Raw genomic sequence first — 22240 nt, 5'->3', positions numbered from 1 at the left:
ATATATATATATATATATATATATATATATATATATATATATATTATTTTTGACGTCATCCGGGTCAAACACCGGTCCGCCCTCCCGGGTCGGTCCGACCTTTGACCCGGTAAAGCGTCCGGGTCGACGCCCGGGCCGAGTCTGAAAACATTGACTAAAAGTGTCCCCATGGAAAGGAGTAATCCGATTCGGTGAGAGAGGAAAGTTAAGTCCAAGGTTTGTTGGACCATTTCAAATTCTCAAACGAATTGGACCAGAAGCCTATCAACTAGAATTACCAGAGGAAATGTCAAGTATACATAATGTATTTCATGTAAGTAACTTAAGGAAATGTTTAGCTGATAAAACACTAGAAGTACCCCTTCAAGATATAAAGGTAAATGAAAAGTTTAAATTCGTTGAGAAACCTTTGCAAATTGAAGATAAAAAGATCAAGAATCTCAAGCATAAAAGAATAGTTCTGGTCAAAGTGAAGTGGGATTCAAAACGTGGACCAAAATATACTTGGGAATTGGAATCTGAAATGAAACGAGAAAGTACCCACACTTATTCCAATCAAATCTCGAGGACAAGATTCAAAATAAGGAGGGGAGACTATAACAAACCACAAATAAAGGATAAAGAGATAAGTGAAAGAAATTCCATCCCACATTGGTGGAGGAAAGAAATGGAGAAGGAACCACCATAGTATAAATAGGTTTGTAAGTTCTTGTCCCACATCGCTAGATTAACAAACTAGTGAGCTCTTTATAAGAAAGAAAATTTCTTTGTTAATATTCTTATATGACATATCACACCCAGTGGTCCTAGCAGAGGGTGCGAAGCACCCGAACGCGCACGGGCACGGGCTCGGGCTCGGGTGAAGTGCAATGGGCGCAATGTAACGCTTTGATGTCGCACTTTGCACTTCGCATTAAGGGCCGCCTTAGTATTTTTGTTGGGAATTAAGATTTTTTTAAACAAAAAATTAAAATAAAATAAAAATCCTTCCATCGCGATATGCGACGGGTTTAGACTACCCATCGCATACCACGACGTGGAGGTTACGCAGACGAGACACGTAGCCTGCCACGTAGCATGCCTAGGGCTGACTCGACATTGCTACAAGATTCTTCGCGATACGCGACAGACGTTGTGTATGCCTATCGCGTACCGCGATGGGTCCAAAATCAGCTATAAATAGGTTGAACTTGAGACATTCATTCTTCGCTCAAAAACTTTCTTTCTCTCTAAATTCACACACACATATTATATATATATTAAGGGTATAATACCGAGTTGTCGTAGCGATATCCTATCCGATCGAAAGAAACTAATATACATGAATCCAAAAGCTCTACATGTTAACGTATGACATTGTGCCATCGTGTAAAGTTTCTACTCTCGTGATTATCGTTATGATTGTTGGTTTTATACTAATCTAGTTATAATACTACATTGTGTTTATCTTAGGTGCTTAATACCAGGAGGTGTTCTTTAATTGTAAACTTGCAAGGTGAGACATTCGAGTTTTTGTATCACTCACATTTGCATGAGACAACTATTTTTCCGACATTGTCATGATGATTTCAAAACCTATAAAACTCATGGCAAATGGTCTAAATGTTTTCAAATATATTTTTAAAGTATTTTAAATACATTACAGTGATTAAGTCTCTATAGACTTACGGGATGGTTACTACTGGTATTGTGGGGTTTTGTATACAAGGCTTGCCTACTGGGCTACTACACGTTACTTATTGGACAAGTGTTATCCAATAAGTAATATGACCACAGTCATAGATACGGTCGAGTGACAAGTACCTTTCGGTAATTTGTAAGCAGGCAGATGTAAAAACATCTTATGTTGTAACTGTAAATTGTATCATTTACAAATGAATGTACTCACCAGTATTTCTTGCTGATCAAATATTTTAAACATGTTTCAGGTGACTTGTTAGAGACAAATGAATGATGCATGCGGGCTTCCAGCTTAAATAAGTGGCTTGTTACCAGAATAAAGAAACGTGTTTTGTAAATAAGGGTTTAACCCTATAAAACTTATGTTTGTATCAAAAGGGATTAAATTCCCGTTTTATCATAATAATAATCATGGTGTTTTTATAACTCTGATCATTTTTTCTAACTACGGTCCTGATGAAATTTTCCGCTGCAAAATAATTTAATAAAACACCGATACCACCAATCAATGTTCACGGCTTCCCCTCCCAGGTATAGGGGTCGGGGGCTGTGACACCTCATATCTCCCATATAAATTGGTGATAGTGAGGTTTGAACCCCTTACCTCTTTCTAGTAAAGTGAGTGCTCTATCATTGTGTTTTCTTTATTTTTAAAAGACATTATTGTATTTGTTTTGCATTTTAGACGTGCCATGGACTATTGACCAATTATCTATATATATCTATCTATAAGATATATAAACGAAGATGTGAAAATCCTACGTGTCGCGATGTGGTCGCTCCCCCTTTTTTTGGAGTTGCCAGATTTGTTTGATTTTTAAATGGAGGCTTCTCATGCATTTAACCTGAATTCACGGGTATGGGTCTTACCAAACCCAGATATTCCTTAAAAGGGTTATAACATCTCATTAAATTAAAAATTATTCTCACCAAATTATTGATGTAAAAATCCTATAAAATAGGATATACTAAAAATTAATATCTTATTTATTTTAAAAAAGATTATATATTATTTAAATTAAAAAACCAATTTTATAGAAAAAAAATAAACGGGTCTTGGGTCTCATCAAACCATAAGTATATTATTAACTTTCATAAATATTATTTATAATTAAAAAACCAATTTTATAGTAAAAAAAATAAACGGGTCTTGGGTCTCATCAAAAACATATAGCTTTTAAACCGAGTTATAACATCTCATTTATTTGTTAAACAATTTATCATCAAACCATAAGTATATTATTAACTTTCATACAATAAAAAAAATATAAATTCAAAAAATAAATAAATATTAGAACAAATAATATAAAACATCCCCCGTAATACGGGGGATAAAAACTAGTTATTTATATATGTTGTCGATGATCAATTTAGTGACTAAGTTGATATTCTTTAAAACCGAAGAAATAAAATTTAAAAATATATAATAGCCTGTTAAATGCATATAATAGTTAGTGAGCAATATTTCATTTTGTTTCCACTCGCAATTGTATCAACTCGTAAGTCATAATTAGAGCTGTCATAACATGTTAGACATGACATGATAAGACGCGATGACTTGTGGTACTAAACATGAAAACCACATGATAACTAATTGTGTCATTTTTTTCCAAACACGAACACGACTTGTTTAGTAACGGGTTAACCTATTAAGACCTGTTAAATCTTTACTAGCAATACATTTAAGTTTCTATTTATTTTTTATTTTTTTGATAAGAAGTCATGTAAATTTTGATTTGGTAAAAAGAATAATTTGATCATCAAAAAATTATGTGAAAGTAGTGATAATGTGAAAGTGTAAGAATTTTAAAAAAAAATTGTAGGTCCGACAGAAAACCGTCTTTTAAATTAATTAATAAAAATATGACGTCTCAACCATTTGTCGTTAAATCTTATTAATATGTATATCCGGTATATTTTTGTTTTATAATTTAACACCCAAATTATCTATGATATAATGTTTAAAATGTTTTATTTATATATTCTAACCCCATAATTGAAATTTTTGGTTTCGTTAAATGATAATAGTTACTTATTTTTAATAATTGATTACCTAATTCACCCATGTTCTATTTTATGGTTTGATGCTATATAAATGCATAAAAGGCCAATCTTCATAAAGAACATGGATCTTGGGACCTTATCAATGGAAAACAACATCACAACCTTCAATTTGGCCAAAAGGTTGCCTAATAATCCAAGAAATGTCACATGGATTTTAACCATATTGATCATCTCTCACCATCAACCTCCCCATACATCAACTTATTCAATTTTAGGTTTTTTCTATAAAACATATTAGCATGACGTATACACAGTTGTAGATTTATAACGTTTCAACTTTATCATGATAGATTTTTGTACACTCGTTTCAATAATATACAAATGGTCATTTTGAGTTCTTACTACAAGAGAAACTATAACATTGGATAACTATATTAATAGAAAAAAATTGTTCAGTCAGAAAGTTAAACACCCCTCAACCTTAGGGCCTAGGGGTGGTTAATTACCAAATAGGTTTTTAGGTTATTCGAAATTAAATATACTAGAAAATGAAAGTTGAACTTTTATTTTAAAACCATCAAATAAATCGAATTACCTGAAAAAATTAAAAAATATAATATAATAATATATAAAATAAACAGTATATGTATTTACTTATTAAAATAAAAAAAAATTATTGTTTGTATTCGTATAATTAGGTTAGATCACTTCAAAAATCAATCGACTGTAAATGTAATATGAAAGTTGGTTCGAATGCTAATTATCCAAAAATCCAAAAACGGATTCAGATAATGAAAATCGCAATAGAGTAGATGAGAATGAACCTCTCGGTCTATGACGATCACCAACTTAAATCATATATAGACAATTTTTGTTGTTTTTCTTTAAATAGCTCCAAGATATCATATCATATAAGAGATAGTGTCCATAGTACGGAAATTATGTTGGATAGTTCATAATGGAACACCCATATATAATATTTTTTTTGCTAATATCCTAAAAATAAATAAAAATGATTCTAAAATGTGACAAGGTAGTGAGGTACACGAATGATACAAATGTTAATCTCCCTTCCATGAACTTATATAAAATTTAAAAAATTAAATATTGTGGGTGGCATATACACACATCCAACAATGTTATTATGTAATGATGTTTCTTCTTAGGTGGTGTAGAGTTTCAGTCTCATACTATTTAAAATTATGGATTTGAAAGTGTAAATAATGAGTATCAATTAGTCACTATATATAAATGGGGTTCTCATATGAAGTGAAATATGCATAGAAAGTGTTTGAAGTGAGTTATGGTTAACGTTACTAGTTTATAACCATTAATTCGCTTTCATCGTATGGATTTACTTCCTATATTTATCAAAAAAAAAGGTCTTCATCTTGGATCTAACTCTTATATACACACCTCAAATTTGACTAAGGACAAGTCATATAACGGGGTTTGCGGTCTAGTGGTTTGCTGGCATCTAATCATCTAATCATCGTAATTAATCACGTCTTTTCTTATAAAGTTGAATTATTATACATATACTAGCAAAAGTACCCGCGCTTTGCTGCGGGTTCACGCAAATTATCGTCTTGTATTGGTTTGTAGTGTTTGGTGTGTAATGGGTTATTAGTGTGAGCGAGCTGCCGCTATATATATATATATATATATATATATATATATATATATATATATATATATATATATATATATATATTGGATGCATCGTGTTCTGTGACATATTTGTTAATAAAGTAGGTTTATGGGTTTGGAAATTTTAATCAAAATGTGTGTTAATAAGCAAGTAGTTAGAGGTGAAATATAATAAGGAGATGAAATAATTCTCAAATCAAAGCCAATAAGTCAATGAATTTTAAAAATGGTAAAGGGGTGGGCACACATGACTTGATTTTGCATATGCGTGGTGGCATAACTTGTACTTAACTTGCAGAAACAAAAAAGTTTTTATTTGGGCCATTACAAACTCACAAGTAGGAATGTGCTGGGAATTAAGAAAACGATACGAATTTGACAAACTTATATAGCCGGAGAGACAATATCAATGTTGAAACACTGAATGTGTGTTTAATTCCTTAACAATGATTGACCTTACACGATGTATGCTTTAAGTGTTGTATACATAGATTTATAATGGATTTCTATTCGAATGTTTATTTTTATGCATGAAGCATTAGATTGATGTGTCAGTGAGAATTAGGAACTTTTTTTAGCAAATGATCATGTGATGATTATATTTTTTTGATTTCCATGTAGGTCATATATAATTAAAGATTTGAATGCCTTGGAATCATATAAGTAATGGTAAATGACATGTTAGGCATATTTATTGGTTCAAATCGACTGTAAACATAACAAAATCCATTGCGTCCTTCATTAAACCATTTAAAACATATAAAACAAAAAAAAATGAAAAAAGAAAGATAATTTGAGAACACAAAGTTCTAAATTTGCATGATTAAAATAAAGGGGATGATAAAGCTAGAAAGTTAATGTTTGTACGGAAATAAGATCTTAATTATGGGGTTGCTAGAGCCTTAGTATAAACAATGGTTTGTTGTCCTTGATAGTATAAAAAAGGATAGTACGATCGTCGTCATTCTTAGTTGTGTCTATCTCATTCGTAAATTCATCATGAGATACGACCATAAACTTGTCGGTTGTGCTTATGTATGTCATAGTCAACCCTAATAATATAGGCCTTATGGGGGGTACCCATACTTTTGTCCATGCGTGACATGTCATCTTCCATAAATCTACAATCCAATACAGGAAACTGTGAGTAACAAATATGTGGTGGTCATTGTGAATGACAACCAAATGTCCATATGAGGGTTTTGTTGAAGTTTTGGGAAGGTTGTGTTAATGAATTTCTCCGTGTGAGTATCAAAAGCCAACAATAGAGCATGTTGCCTTAAATATGTGGATTTCACAACAAAGTACAGAGCTCTGTTATTGAACGTTCCGCTTTTCCATTGATGGTCCTTTGCTCCCGGTTGTTATTCATTGGGTAAAAACTATTTTCCAGACCATTGTTCTCGAATAGGCTCATTCAACGATGTAAAATCTCCCCATGTGATAAAAGAATCTAACCAAAATGACACCCTAATTCCAGTTAGGAATTCTTTAGGCCCCTTAGGAACAGGCTTTCCAATAAATTTGTATAATTTTGTTTTCTCAAGGTGGAGTTTCACATGCAGAAGAGTATATTCATTTGAATGTTGTAAGTGCAATACAACATCTTCAGATCATGTGTTGAAAATGCCTCTAGTGTTTGTGGTAGGTAGAGTTGTATATGCGCTTGCTAGGGGTTCCAGATGACCAAGTTTCAAGTATTGCGACAACATAAACAATCATCATCATCATCGTCGTCGTCGTACTCAGTATATCTCACCAATAGCAAAGCTATGGTAGGGTCTGAGGAGGGTAATATGTAGACAGTCTTACCTCTACCCTTTAAGAATAGAGAGGTTGCTTTCGGTGAGACCCCCGACTCGATAATAGTTTTGCATAAAGCCTTGGACATAAGACACATAACACTCAACCATCGGAACACTGTCGATTGGTGCATGTACCCTTGTCTTTGTTTTCATACGGTTTTACATCGGCCTACACACTTAGGCTAGAGCCTTACTAATGTGTCAGGCAAAAGTATATCCGTATGGACAGCTTAAATCAAAGTCATACGGGTCCGTACTGTGACATCTGACCCGATCCGACCCGACCCAGGTACCCGTTTCTCCGATCCGATCTCTTTCTTTTATGATTTAATATTTATTTATACTTATACTTTACTTTTAATAATAATAATATATTTTCCTTCCCGCCGTCCCGTCCCTCTTCTCTCTTTCCGCCTTCTTTTCCCTCTTGTCGCCGTCCCGCCCTTAAGCCTTGAACCTCTGTCCTTTGTTCCTTCCCGCCTAAGGTTGTCTGCGCAGCTCCACGCGCCAGACTCTTTACAAGGAAGCCTGCGTGAAGACCACCTGTTACTGCGATACGCGAGACGAACTGTCCCCGCAGCGCGCTAAGGATTTTAGTTCTTCCCGCGGCGCGCTATGGATACTGTTCTTCCCGCGACGCGCTAAGGAATATAGTTCTTCTCGCGACGCGCTTAGAATTGAAGTTCTTCCCGCGGCGCGCTTAGAAATATAATTCTTCCCGTGACGCGTTAAGGTTGGTTCTGTCTGCCTTCGCGCTCGCGCACTTTTGCCTTCGCGCTCGATGCCTTCTCGCGTTTAACCCTTGAGTCTTTTCTCCTGTTTAATCTAGCCGTTTGCTTTTGTGATGTCTTATCTTCTGTGCTGTTGACCTAACCTGTCTTATGTCTGAAAAGTTACTTTCGGCGCAGCATGCGCACCAACCCCATTGGTTGGCAGAAAAAGTGACTGACATTATCTTTTGGAGATCTGCTTTTTCCATGCTTGACCAGTACCTTTATCTGAACCGCCCATGCCTTTTTACTGTTCCCTGTCAGCCTTTTTCTCTTTTTCCCTGCTACCATATCTTTTGATATCTTTTACTTTTCTGAACTTGCTTTTGATATCTTTTGTTATCTTTTGTTTTGTCTTGTTCTGTTTGTCTTGGAATCTTTTCCCCTTTTTCTGGATTCATGTCTCCTAGGGTTTCTCTATAAATAATAATATTATTTTTCCTAACACATCACACACAAACACTTAATTTAACCTCCTCCTTGTCCTCTGCCGTCTCCTCTCTTTGCCTCCGTCTTCCTCCCTGTTCTTCCCTGCTTTTCCGGTAATATATATTATATAATAATTTACTTATTAATTATGCTAACTTATAATCAAGACATTAAAACAAATCGTTAAAACAATAATCTTTAATTATAGGTTAACTTTGCTTGTTTGGTTCTTGCTTTACCTATCTTCACACCGATTATCATGTGAGTAATCTCGTACCTAATCCCTTTTATTTTTAATGTTTTGGGATGTTCATGTGTTCATACAAACTTAGTCTTAAACTGTTTATGAACTTTAGTCGCGCAGGATCCCATGTGTTGAGGACGTAGACTTGGCTGTTTATTTGTATGTGTGGATCATTAACCGTCTTGTCGGTCTATTCCGCAGTTCTCATGGTACCATTAGATGAACACGGGAGAACTATCGTTTATGATTTTCTCTTTTGTTTACACATGCACAGTTTGTCTTGTTTGTGAGCTCAATTGTGAGCACTGGCAGTCTATGAATCTTAGAGTTGGTCCCGATCAGATTACACCCCTGTTGAAAACCAGACATACACATGTTGCGCGCAGATTTGTTGTTATCTATGTATTAACTATTAAACTTGATTTCTCGCCAACACGCAAGTGTTTGACGTTTATTTTAACACATGTTCAGGTTTGCAGTAGCTGTTTTGGAGCTCAAGATAACCTAGGAAGTTTTCTTTATTTTGGACCTAGATTAAAATGTATCAAGACAAGTTATTGCTGTTCGAATATTATGATTTATAATATATTGATTTATGATGATTATGTTATCTTATGTATACCTTGTGCGTGCGCGAATGAATGTATTTATTAAATATTGACACCCAATAGTGTCACGAGTAATGAAACAATATGTGGCGCCCCGATGTATAATCCGCCTTTGGTCGGGGTGTTACATGTACGTAGCTTTGGTACATGTTTTTCACTTTTAGGCATGCTTTTTACGGAGATTTGTATCTACATCACAATGTGTGTTTAAAAAGCAGTGTTTTTATACATGAGTCATTTAGAGGAATAATAGTTTTTAATAAGCAGTGTGAAACATCATTTAACCAAATATGTGTACGATGTGGTTATATTATGAGTCGCATGTTACTTACCAAGTATGATAGGAAGTGGCAGGTGTTTGGAAGGGTGTTGGGGTGTTCACAAAAATATACAATAGACTTTATGTCGGCTTAAGTTGGGCCAAAGAACTTCCAAGTCCTTAGTTTTGTGCACGCATCAGAAACACCATAATATGATGCAAATTAGTAACCATTCCACGGGTCATGCAACATAAAATTTATTTGTCGAAAGTTTTGCTCTTTCCTAGCAGCCTCATGGCAAGATCATACGCCATTGTTTCAGCAATAGTATCATACTGTCACCAAGACAATTATTTGGTCAAAATGTTGACTTTTTAGGTCAAATAAAAATGTAAGTAACTCATCTTGCTGCTATTTTCATCTAACCTGCCTATATAAGTTATATGAAGTTGAATTGACTCATAGAGAGACTAGTTGACCAAACGGGTTAGGACCCCTCTTTAAGTTACACCCATTAGGGTTGGGTTTGATAGGCTGGCGTTGACCTTGAAGGTCAAACAATTTGATTTCATGGTCATATGGCTTGTTTCTTTTTAAAACCAATGCTTCTAAGCTTTGTCCCAAATGCCCATTTTTTGGATTCTTGATGAACTACACCAGTGTATGGTCTTGGTTGACCATATGTTTGACTTTCATCCCGAACCACCTAAACGCGGGTTTTTGGGTTTCTAGGTGGTGAGTCTGCTCATCATGCAAATTAGACCTACGCTAACAAATCTAGAGGTCATAAATCATTAAAATGTATTAAAAAAATTCATCTTCAAGCTCGTAACCTGATCACTTTAACCTATTATTTATTGGGTTGTTCAAAAAGCTCACGGCTCGAACGTCACTCAAAAAAAGCTCGGAGAAAGCTCGCTCGAAATCGGCTCGATTGTAAACGAGCCGAGCCTAGCTCGACTCGATTTCTAAACGAGTCGAGCCTGAGCTAGCCCCGGCTCAACTCGAGCTCGCTCGATTGGCTCGAACTATTTTATTTTAATTTATTATATATATATACATACATACAATTATCGAGCCCAATTATTTTAACACATGAGCTTTCCTTAAATCCAGCCCAATTTCCTTTCTTACTCCATAGTCCATATTCATAATTCCATAAACTGAATAACTGAGAAATGAGACTTTATAGTTCACACACTCAATATTCAGTATACGTTCCATTTTCCATCCTAACCCTAGACGCTCATATTCACCTCCGCCATTGGCCACCACTCATCCTCCGCCATCGGCCGCCAATTCCCTGCTTAATTTTGTATTAGACGTATTTATTTAGTTTGTATTTGGTTGGTGTTGATCTCAACGTCGTATTTATTTAGTTTAACTTGATGGTTGCATATAATTGTTATTATTACAGCTAAACTCGAGCCAAATCGAGCCGAGCCGAGCTTGAGCTCATATTTTTAGCTCGATTAAGAGTTCGAGCTCGAGCCGAGCCAACTCGATTGAATATCGAGCCGAGCTTGAGCTTGCCTTGGCTCGGGCTCTGCTCGGCTCGTGAACAGGCCTAATTATTTACATAACTTTAATATTGTATATTTTATATATGTTTATGCTATCAATATATAACTATAAAAAATATATTAAAGATAATTATAAATATGTATAATAATTAACTAAAAATGTATAAATTCATTAAAAAAATAATAAATGAGCAAAATTTGTAGGTTCCCAGCCGGATCTACACGGAATATCTCGTTCTACGTAGGTGCGGAATCCCTACGTAAGACGTTACGAGCGTAGAAGACTATACGAGTTAACACGATCAAACACACGTTACAATAAACAAAGACACGTTGTATTGCAACCTAAAACACGTGATATCAATCACAAACACTGGACAACTCGTTACAACTCGATCAATGAATAACCGTCTCTAAACAAGCCGTAACCTAATGTTTAGATAACACGACAACTTCGCCTAGCATGTTTAGGCGAAGTTGTCACTAACTTCGCTTACTCTACAAGTTCGCCTATATAAGCGAACTTGTGAGCTAACTTCGCTTATTACAAAATACTAATCCAACTAACTCGATTACAGACACTATATACTGAACTACTGACATCATGCACCAACAGACTCCCCCTTGGCAGTAGCTTCATATCTTTATCTTCAAACACGTGTCTTGTAATCTTCAGCAATCTTGGATCTTTCGTCTTTAAGCATGAACTCCTTCTCGTACACATACCGAAACAACTCTTTGATATTTCTTCGCTTCGTCTTTCCAAGCAGGAATATAAAATATCTTCTTCTCATTCAGCACCTGCAGATCAGCTTGAGACAAGTTCACTAGATGCATTGGATCATACACTCTCAGCAGCTCTTGTTCATCTTCGTCCTCCATTACTGCTTCAGCTGTTTCACAATCTACATACCACCACTTCATATCTTTCAGCACATCCTTGGGCATTTGTTTCATCGGCACTTCTTTTAAACACCGGATCGACGTATACTTCATAATCATCCAAGGCTTACCATCTGCTCTCATTCCTCTATCTTTGTCTTCAATAAGTTTTCCCTTTTGTGGTTTCAACAGCTCAAACTTCTTCTCTTTTATACTTTCCTTCCAAACAATCTTTCCAATGACTCTAGCCATATTATCATCACTTCTGTTTATCAACCCCAATCTGGCTAAGTCCTTCACTTCACATTCTGGCAATGTATTCAACGATCTCAACATCCTCTTGAAGTACTGAATACCATCATATCTTTTAATCACAAAGAGCCTCAACTGCTCATCATATAACCAGCAAATAATCCCCTTTCTCGATTCAGCATAACCTCTAATGTTGTAACTCTTCTTAAACATAGTAGGGACCGCCGGTTTCTTCGTTTTTACAAACCATTGAGCGTAGCCTTCTTTCCATCTTGGCTGCTCTTCCCATTCTGTCTCATCATTTCCCATATTTTTACTCATATCTGCCTTATCAACATCCGGAATCTCATGCTCAATATTCTCCTCTTCTATAATCTCTCCCTCTTCAATATCATTATCAATAACAATCTCTGCACCAATCTCTCGGTTTCTCTCGGTTTCTCTCGGTTTCTCTCTAGCTACTTGAACTGAACACACAATACTCTAATTTTCTGGATTCTCAAACCTAAACAAGACACATATATATATATCGAAACAACTTCGCTGGCTTGGGCTTGGGCCAGTAGGCGAAGTTGTTCTAACTTCGTACTTTGTTTCCGCTGATCAGAATTGCATAGCGACGGTCACAAAATGCACCAACAGACTCCCTCTTAACTGATGATCTTCTGTTTGCTCTTCAACCAGCCGTGTCTGAAACTGTCTTGTAGCTTCACAAATCTACCAATCATCCAGCGTCTTCCATATCCGATCTCCCCTTCAGTGTAAGCTTCTCCGACTATATAGATTGAGGTCTTTGAAATGCATGCATCCCCGTGCCTAATTGATCATCTCAACCAATCACGTGAGTCCTTCTGACTTCACCAACACGTGAAGTTCTTCTAACTTCACCAACACGTGAAGTTGGGCTCCCTCCACAACTTCACCAACACGTCGGCATACGATAAGGTTTAATCTTCAACTACTCAACATCAAGTGATCAATTTCATCACAAAACCACCTTGACAGAATCTAACACTCATGACCATTAATTAATCCGAAGCATCTTCAATCACCAGGGATAACGATCAAAAACATAAACACTTTAATTCCCGATTAAATCCAACTTGTTCCAGAATTTTCACTTTAATAAATAAGCATCACGTTTCAGGATCCAATTCTCGAACGCCTTGAAAATAACATAAATAATATGTTCTGACCGCAATCCAGTAATGACGAAAACCTTCAGTTCAATTTGACTTTCTTCAGTTGGTCATCCTCGAACAACAACAATTTCATTGCCCACAAACACCCAAATATGTGTCAATATCCAGTTTCAATCAATATCCCATTCACAACCTCAACTCCATATCCAGAGTTGACACGTATTTGTTCACACGTAAGACCAAGAGATAACAAGTTTCACTCGTTGACGGAACAACGTCTCCGGTCTCACAATAATCGCGTACACCTGGCCATACAGACGAAAACACTTTTTTTTTTTAACTTCGCCTCTCCTTAACTTCGCCTGTCCATAACTTCGCCTGTCCATAACTTCGTCTGGCCATAACTTCGCCTAAACCCTAAAATTTAAGCGACAACTTCGCCTGAACCCCATAACTTCGCCTGCGGTGGCTGTTCGGCCAAAAACGCATAGAAACGTGCCAGAAATACCAAAACGCAGATCTCGAACCATAGCATAAGAGCCTAAGGCTCTGATACCACTTGTAAGTCCCCCCCGGGGCGTCGCCGATCGATACGAGATCCGCACGAGGTCTAGGAGTGCGGAATCCTCCTAGACTCGTTTAATGGTGTAGAAGACGAAGAACACAATTACACACAAACACATACACGAACAAACACACGAATGGGATAAACACATCTGCAGATCATTTATATAATAACCGAAACACATTACATACCAAACACGAAAACAAATGACGGCCGACCCGATGTGAGCTCTACCTCGGGCCGTCCCACACGACTCTCCCTCTTCAATATCATTATCAATAACAATCTCTGCACCAATCTTCTCTATCTCTTCAACTGGTAATACATCATCATTACCTATAAACTCATCATCCATCTCCTCAACATCCACGACCACCACCTCATCACCTGTACCGCCCGCTGCACTTGTTGACTCCCCCTGAGATGTGGAAGTCCCAAGAGCTTGTTCAGTTCTTGGCAACTCTCCACCTGCACCTTTCGATGCATTGGGATCATCGTCTCGATCATTTCGCTTCTTAGTCCTCAGCTCATCGCCCTTACAGCTCGTCTCCCCCTGAGATGCCAAGAACTCCTTCAAAGCATCAATGATTTTGCCATGTTCTATCAGTAGGGAAGACTGTATCTGATTCTCTGCAACAAGGCGCTGAATAGCATGGGTCTGGATAAGATTCACCCTTGATTGTTCTGCCACGACCCTCTCAAACGCTGCTATTCGTTCTGAGTCTGATAAGGTTGCATCGAAATCAAACCTCAGATGTGATATATCTTGAGTGTACTGAGGAGGGATTTCCATTATAACTGGGACCTCAGAAGTAGGCATAAACGTAACCGCAGGTGGCAACGTAACTGACAACCCTGCAGTGGCCACAACCGTCGACTCAATAAATCTTGCCACGACCTCCGTTGGAGTAAGAGTTGGAGGCGGAAACGATACAATCTCAGGAGCCGAAAGTTGGAATGTAGTGGGTGGGAGGCCAAATGCAGATGAGGTAGCCACCACGGGAACATCCATGGCGCTTGGCCTTGTAATTTGTAATGATGAGGGAACCATGGTCATACCGGACAGTGCGGGTGGAGTGAAACGTACCACCCTTGAGCTTTCACCAGCTCCCGAACCTGCACCTGTCCGTTTCTTTCTTGATCTGCGAACCAAATGATGTACTTCTTCCTTATAATCTGACTCGCTGTCATCATCAGTTCTCTTTCTTTTCACATGAAATCGTTCTTGAGTTACAAAAATTCGTCTTGCTTCATCCACTTCATCATCAGAATCAGAGTCAGCCACCGTTGTAGCTGGCCTAGTCACATTCACACTCGAAACCCCTTCAACTGAGACTTGCACATGTTCTTCAGGATCAACCCGATCCATATCAAAGAAGCCTTGACCACCAAATGCAACATCAAGGTCTACATTCTCCTCCGGTGACACAACAGGAGCAACAGGTATAGCTTGAGTCGCTCCAGCCTGTTGTGGTTGAGGATCCCGAAACTCGTCCCCACGAGCTGACACATACTCTGGGTTGATCAAATACCCGAATAAAGGAGTATGTCGAGGACGGAGCTCAGGTTTACTCCTCGCACTGGAAGATCTGCACTGGGCGAAGATCCTTTTACTCACACTTTCTACATATCTGATTGGGCAACGCTGAGGTAACTTGGGAGCAACATGATTCAAGATCATCTGAATGAATCTTGGATACATAAGAAATCTCTCACGCGCCACCGCCCTTCTCTGACGATCTATCTCATAAAATACCATCTGACTAAAGCTGTATCGCTTATTGTAAGTCAGAGCAGTCATCGCCTTGACATGCACACTATCATCACATGCATGAGAAAGCGCCACTGGTCTAGCAAGAACCCCTTGCGTCTCTGAGTATCCCCCAAGGGACCAGAATATCCCATCATCAGAAACGCACCATCTCGGAATGGAGCCACAAAGTCTGTCGGATCGTCTCTCGTTTCTTCTCCAAACCGCAAAGCCGCCCGGATCTGTTCAGATGAGAACTGAACTATGTGATTGTTGACTGTTGCTCGCATAACCGAGGGCTCGACACGACAGTCATATTCCACGGTCTGCCAGAAATCTTCGATGTTTGGCAAAGATATCGGCAGTGTTGTGGTAATCGCGTGGAATATACGCGAGCGGAGTAAGAATGTGATGATCTCGCGGAAATCATCAACACCGCTCGCATCCGGGTCTAATGTTATGTACATGTTATGACCCGGGAAGAACTGTCTTTGGTTGTCTCCTCCATCATCACCACCTGCGCCGCCTGCTCCAGCTACAGCAGCCATTTATGCAACAAACAGGCTAAGTTAGATAAATGTCAAGGCAAATCACAAGTTCGCCTGTTACCATGAGCGAAGTTGTGATTTATTCTGTATAGGCGAAGTTAGAGGTGGGGCGAAGTTGGGAACAACTTCGCCTCAATTTGAACTTCACCGGATAACAGTTAAGTAAAAAGGGCCAGGCGAAGTTAATGATAACTTCGCCTAACCACAACCTCGCCTCAAATACTGTTACATAATTAATTATCAGGCGAAGTTAAACCTCAGTTAAGAATAACTTTGCCTAACCTGTAAGTTCGCCTGAATATGAATCGGCAACAGTTAGGTTTTCGAATCGACGTGTAGTTGGTGAATTTGGAGATTGCGGATCTCGTAAAACATGATTTTAAGACGATTTAGACGATTAAGTTGATTACGACCACGTGAAAAAGGTTTGAAAATCGGGTATTGAAGTTTCGAATAAACGGGGTCGTGAATTGGGTCGAAACGACCGATGATTAACGTCAATGATAGTGAATATACGACACTATAAGCCTACACACCTTTAATCACGGATTAGAACTGAGAAAATAATAACACAGATGATCGAGAAATAAGTTCGCCTAAGGTTCTGGAGATAAGTTCGCTGGGTTTTGAAATAATGAACAGTTTGACCTTAAAAATCCATTATATAGGGTCAAGGTTATACAGGCGAAGTTATGGATAACTTCGCCTATTGCAGGCGAAGTTATTGATAACTTCGCCGATATGAAAATTTACAAAACAAACCCCATAATTTGAAAAATTTGCAATTAAGTTTTAAAACATCCTTTAAAGAGTTAAATGATACGATCAAGACCAAGTAACCAGGTATAAAATCAAACAACTACATAAGTAGAAAAATATTTTAACTATAAAGTACACGGGATCAAATTTCAGTCTCGACAGGGACTACCATATTTTAGAAAAGATCCGAACAGGAATCATACTAATTAAGTGACTGTCACACAGATCCATGTTCAGCTGTATTATGACATAAAGAAACGGGTTGTAAGCAGGTAAATAACTTAAAATGGTTTTCATCGTTTCTGTGATACGAGTTAGGTTCAATTAAGCTCAAAACTTAAATGGGCAACAACTCAGAGATTATGATGTCTCCTATCTATTCTCAAAGCGTATTTGGCTGTCCCCAAGTCACCCCGAGTTGACCTCGACCCGTAGTGTCTGATTAACTAGTAAGTACACAACTCTGTAGACTCTTCTTCCCGTTCTCTTTCTTACATCTTGATTGAGAAGTATTAGCATTATGAACTCTAGAATGTCTCAATAACATAATTTTTTTTTTTAAGTATTTACACAACTTCAGAGTAGTAAGCAACTGCAAGTCCCGAATCTTGATCACTGCAGTTTCTTGACACGCTATCTTCACGGGAATCAGAACACTCACGGGCTCGTGTATGACTGGGTAATCGCTTTTCTGACTATCATTCGGAAAGATATATGCGGAGACATACACAACTCTTAAGGAGTTTCCACGTAAAATTGAGTAGATTTAGTTAGTATCACTTCTACTTTTACGCACCATAAAAAGCTACCATGACATACAATGACTGTTCTAAAGTCTTTTAGGCCTAATAACTTCACTAGTTAAGCACACAGAATCAGTATATCTATCACTTTCCAAGGTTGGATCAATTTTCTGTTAAACATAGTAAAGGAACTTCTTACGAAGTAGAAGACTTGAAAAATAATTTCATCTCCCTAAAAATTTTAGCTTCAATCGCCCCGATCAAATTGAAGTTTTCAGGTAAACGGCTATCCTGAAGATCCAATGGATCAGCTGGACCGACCACATACAAGTATGTGTCCTTCTAACTAAGTATGATCGACTAAAACACGGTTACTCGGGATTGATCATCCCATTCAGCTCAACAAGGTTTTGAAAACGAGTTTTGTCAAACGCTTTAGTAAACAAGTCAGCGAAATTATCTAACGTATCAACCTTTTCGAGCACAATCAGTTTCTTCTCAGCACAGTCCCGTATAAAATGATGACGGATGTCAATATGTTTAGTTTTGCTATGCTTTACGGGATTGTTAGTTACTGAGATAGCAGCAGTGTTATCAATGCAAATAGGAGTATGAGTGAAATTCATACCATAATCGCGCAATTGCTGTTGAATCCAAAGAACCTGGGAGCAGCAGTTCGATGCTGCCATGTATTCTGCTTCACAGGTTGAAATGGCGACTGAGGTCTGCTTCTTGCATTGCCATGACACTAATCTGCCTCCAAGAAACTGACATCCACCTGTTGTTGACTTCCGATTCTGATTGCACCCTCCATAATCAGAATCCGTGTAGGCGACCAACTCCAAGTCTCCTCCTTTCGTGTACCACAACCCCAGCTTAGGTTTTTCTTTGAGATAGCGCAATATCCTCTTCGCACCCTTCAAGTGAGATTCCTTTGGGTTTGCCTGAAAGCGAGCACAAAGACAAACTGCAAACATAATATCAGGTCTAGAAGCAGTTAAGTACATTAAAGAACCTATTATTGCCCGATATTGGGTAGGGTCCACGTCTGCATCACTGTCTGAATCAGCACCCAATTTATGGTTGACGCAGACTGGAGTATCAAATGGAGTGCTGTCCTCCATCTTGAAGCGTTTGAGAACATCATGGACATACTTAGTCTGATGAATGAACATCCCATCTTTCTTCTGATCAACCTGCAGCCCTAAAAAGAAAGTTAGTTCACCCATAGCACTCATTTCAAACCTCTTTTTCATAACGGCCTCAAACTCCTGACACATGGCGACTTTTGATGCAGCAAAGATGATGTCGTCCACGTAGACTTGCACCAGAAGAAAGTCGCTTCCTTTTCTCTTAAAAAACGGTGTGCTATCAATCTTTCCCCTTTCAAACTCATTCTCAAGCAAGTAATCGGATAAAGTTGAGTACCAGGCATGAGGGGCCTGATGTAACCCATATAGTGCTTTACTTAGCTTGTACACGTGATCAGGAAAGTATGGGTCAGGAAAACCCGGAGGTTGCTCAACGTACACAACCTCATCGACTTTACCGTTAAGGAACGCACTCTTCACGTCTAACTGAAATACCTTCATCTCCTTGTGTGCAGCAAATGCCAAAAACAATCGAATGGCTTCCAATCTCGCCACAGGAGCAAACACCTCATTGTAATCGATCCCCTCTTGCTGATAAAAACCTTTTACAACCAGCCTCGCCTTGTTCCTGATGATTATCCCTTTTTCATCTCTCTTGCATTTGAAAACCCATTTTGTGCCAATCGCATGCACATTTTTCGGTTTTGCAACCAAATTCCATACCTCCATCTTCTTGAACTGGGCTAACTCTTCTTGCATGGCTTCGACCCACGAGCTGTCCTTGAGAGCCATTTGATAGTTCTTTGGTTCAATCTGGCTGATGAAGCAGGTGTACAAGCATTCGTTGATTATGCCCGTATCTTTAATGCTTGTGTAAACACAGGTGTGCTCATTCAAGCTTTGTCTTGTTTGTACACCGTCGGACAGATCACCTATCACATTCTCCAAAGGGTGATTTTTGTGAACTCTCGTAGTCGGAACCGAACTGACTTGCAGATTGTCTTCCAGGTTCGAAGGTAGCTCATCAATGGGTGATTGTTGTTGAGAGTGAAACGGATTGAAGAATTCCTCTTCTGTAGAGGCAGCAGGGGTATCGACAGCATTTGACGAGGAAGGCTGACATTCATCGTACAGCGGTCTTTGCACAACATTGTCTTCCTCATCGTAAAGCATCTTCGTAGCTATTCTTTCATCAACTTCTGCACAATCCAAGTAAGGTATGTTAAAAGATTTAAAAAGCCTATCATAGTCGAAAACCCCAGCGGGTCCCGTGCTTGGTTTTGGTGATTTGTAACTTGTGATATCAGTGTTACACACCACCTCAACCTTGCTGGTCGATGTTTTAAAGACTCGTCTGTTGGGAGTCCCAACAACATATCCGACTAAAATGCCTTCGTCGGCTATTTCACCAAATTTAGAATTTGTCTTTAATATCGAACACGGGGACCCGAATGGTTCGAGACCACTCAAGTTGGGCTTTCTCCCATGCATAAGTTCATAACATGTTTTATTCAGTCTTTTAACAGTTAAAACTCTATTAAGGATATAACAGGCTGTTGCAACAGCTTCAGCCCAGAACACCACAGGAAGTTTCGAATCAGCCAGCATGGTTCTGGCTCCTTCAATTAACGTTCTGTTCTTCCTCTCAGCCACCCCATTTTGTTGCGGAGTATACGGAGCGCTGTACTGGTGTTCTATCCCTTTCTGTAAGCAGAAGATCTCCATCTGATAGTTTTTGAACTCTGTCCCATTGTCACTCCTGATGTATTTAACTCTTTTCCCCATAATATTCTCAACTTTGGTAATCAAATTTATTACCATCTGAACCGTTTCATCCTTTGACTTCAGAAAATATACCCAAGAGTATCGAGAGAAATCATCAGTGATCACCAAGCCGTATGATGTTCCACCTAGGCTTTTTACATTCACGGGACCGAAGAGATCCATGTGAAGTAGGTCTAGGGTACTGACTATTGAATTAACCTTCTTGGTGTGATGTGATTTCTTGTGTTGCTTTCCCTTTTTGCACGATAAGCATTGGTCTTCAAAGTTGAAATTCTTCAAGGGAACACCCAGCACCAGCCTATTCTTGACAATGTAGTTCATTTTCCGAAGATGAATATGCCCCATTCTTCTATGCCATAACTCAGACTCCGATTCAGTTGCTTTTGACAGAAGACACGATTCTTCTGTTGCCATCTCCGTCGACCTCATGTCCATAATATACGTATTCTTTTCTCTTGGAGCCTTCATAACTATCCAATCCTCTGGTACCTTGAAACCAGGATACAGCACGATCGCTTCATTCTTGGTAAAGAGCACAGTGTAATCTTTGTCACAGATCTGCGATACACTCAGCAGATTATGCTTCAGTTCTTCAACGAAATTCACTTTCTCTAACGTCATTTTTCCATTTGTCACAGTCCCAATTCCTGTGATCCTTCCACCGCTCTCTCCAGCAAAACTCACTCTTCCTCCCTGAACAGGTTTCCATTCGTGTAACAAATTCTTGTTACCCGTCATGTGCCGGGAACAGCCGCTATCCACAACCCATAGATTGTTTGCAGCTCTGTTCAACTGTTCCTGCACGATTAAAGCAAAGGATTAAAATCTGGGGACCCAATACCTATTGGTCTTGGGTCGATACATCCCGTACTTTGGCTGTCCAAAGTTAGTATCAGAATAATTTCTGTAAGTCCTAAAAGGATACCTTCTTGTAAATTGACTATGAGGCCATCCAAACCTTCGTGAATTAAAAGAATTATTACTCATGATTTGGTTGTTAACAGGGAAAAACTGAGATCGATTTCTTTGAAAACCAGGATTAGTCCAATGTCTGAACTTTGATGAGTTTTCATTTTTACCATTATAGTGTATACTGTTAGTTCTATTCTCAGTTTTCGAAGGCCTCACACCTCTGAATCTCTGCTTCAGAGGACAATCAGCAATTAGGTGTCCTAATTGATTACATCTGAAACAACTCCTGTGTTCAACTTTCTTTTCAATAGTTGTTTTAGATATTGAGGCTGCATTACTGCCCGTTTGTCTCACATATGGTGGGACATACGGGTTTAGTGGAGAATTCTTTTCATTTGATTTATGTTTATCTCCACTTTTTGGTAACACTGCCTCTTCTTTTGTCTCACTCGACTTGGATGACTTGTCCGAGTTTGATGAGACAGGACTAGGAACAGAAATCTTAACACTCGAAACAGGCTTACTTGTTTCGCCTTTACTAACTTTTGGTTCTTTAATAGTAACCTTAACCGGAACTGTCTGACCAAAATCAACATCAACAGATTTCTGATTACTAGGATCATAAGTATAGTTATGATTATAAGGTGGTGGGACTTCATGATATCCAATTACTCCTCTTTTAACTGGGGAACTTTGATCACTAACGAGGTGATCAAGTATAGCGGAGGAATTTCTAAATTGCTCAAGCTTTCTGTTAAGTTCCACCACTTTCACCTGGTGATCAGCTATCTGTTTATCCCTTTCAGCTATTAGTTTGGTTTTCTCTTCTAATACTTCA

The sequence above is a fragment of the Bidens hawaiensis genome, unplaced genomic scaffold (assembly GCF_021521415.1).
Source record: "Bidens hawaiensis isolate Kalapana, Puna unplaced genomic scaffold, B.hawaiensis_p1.1 tig00013690_1, whole genome shotgun sequence".
Classification (NCBI taxonomy): domain Eukaryota; kingdom Viridiplantae; phylum Streptophyta; class Magnoliopsida; order Asterales; family Asteraceae; genus Bidens; species Bidens hawaiensis.
This window is presented reverse-complemented; position numbering follows the sequence as displayed.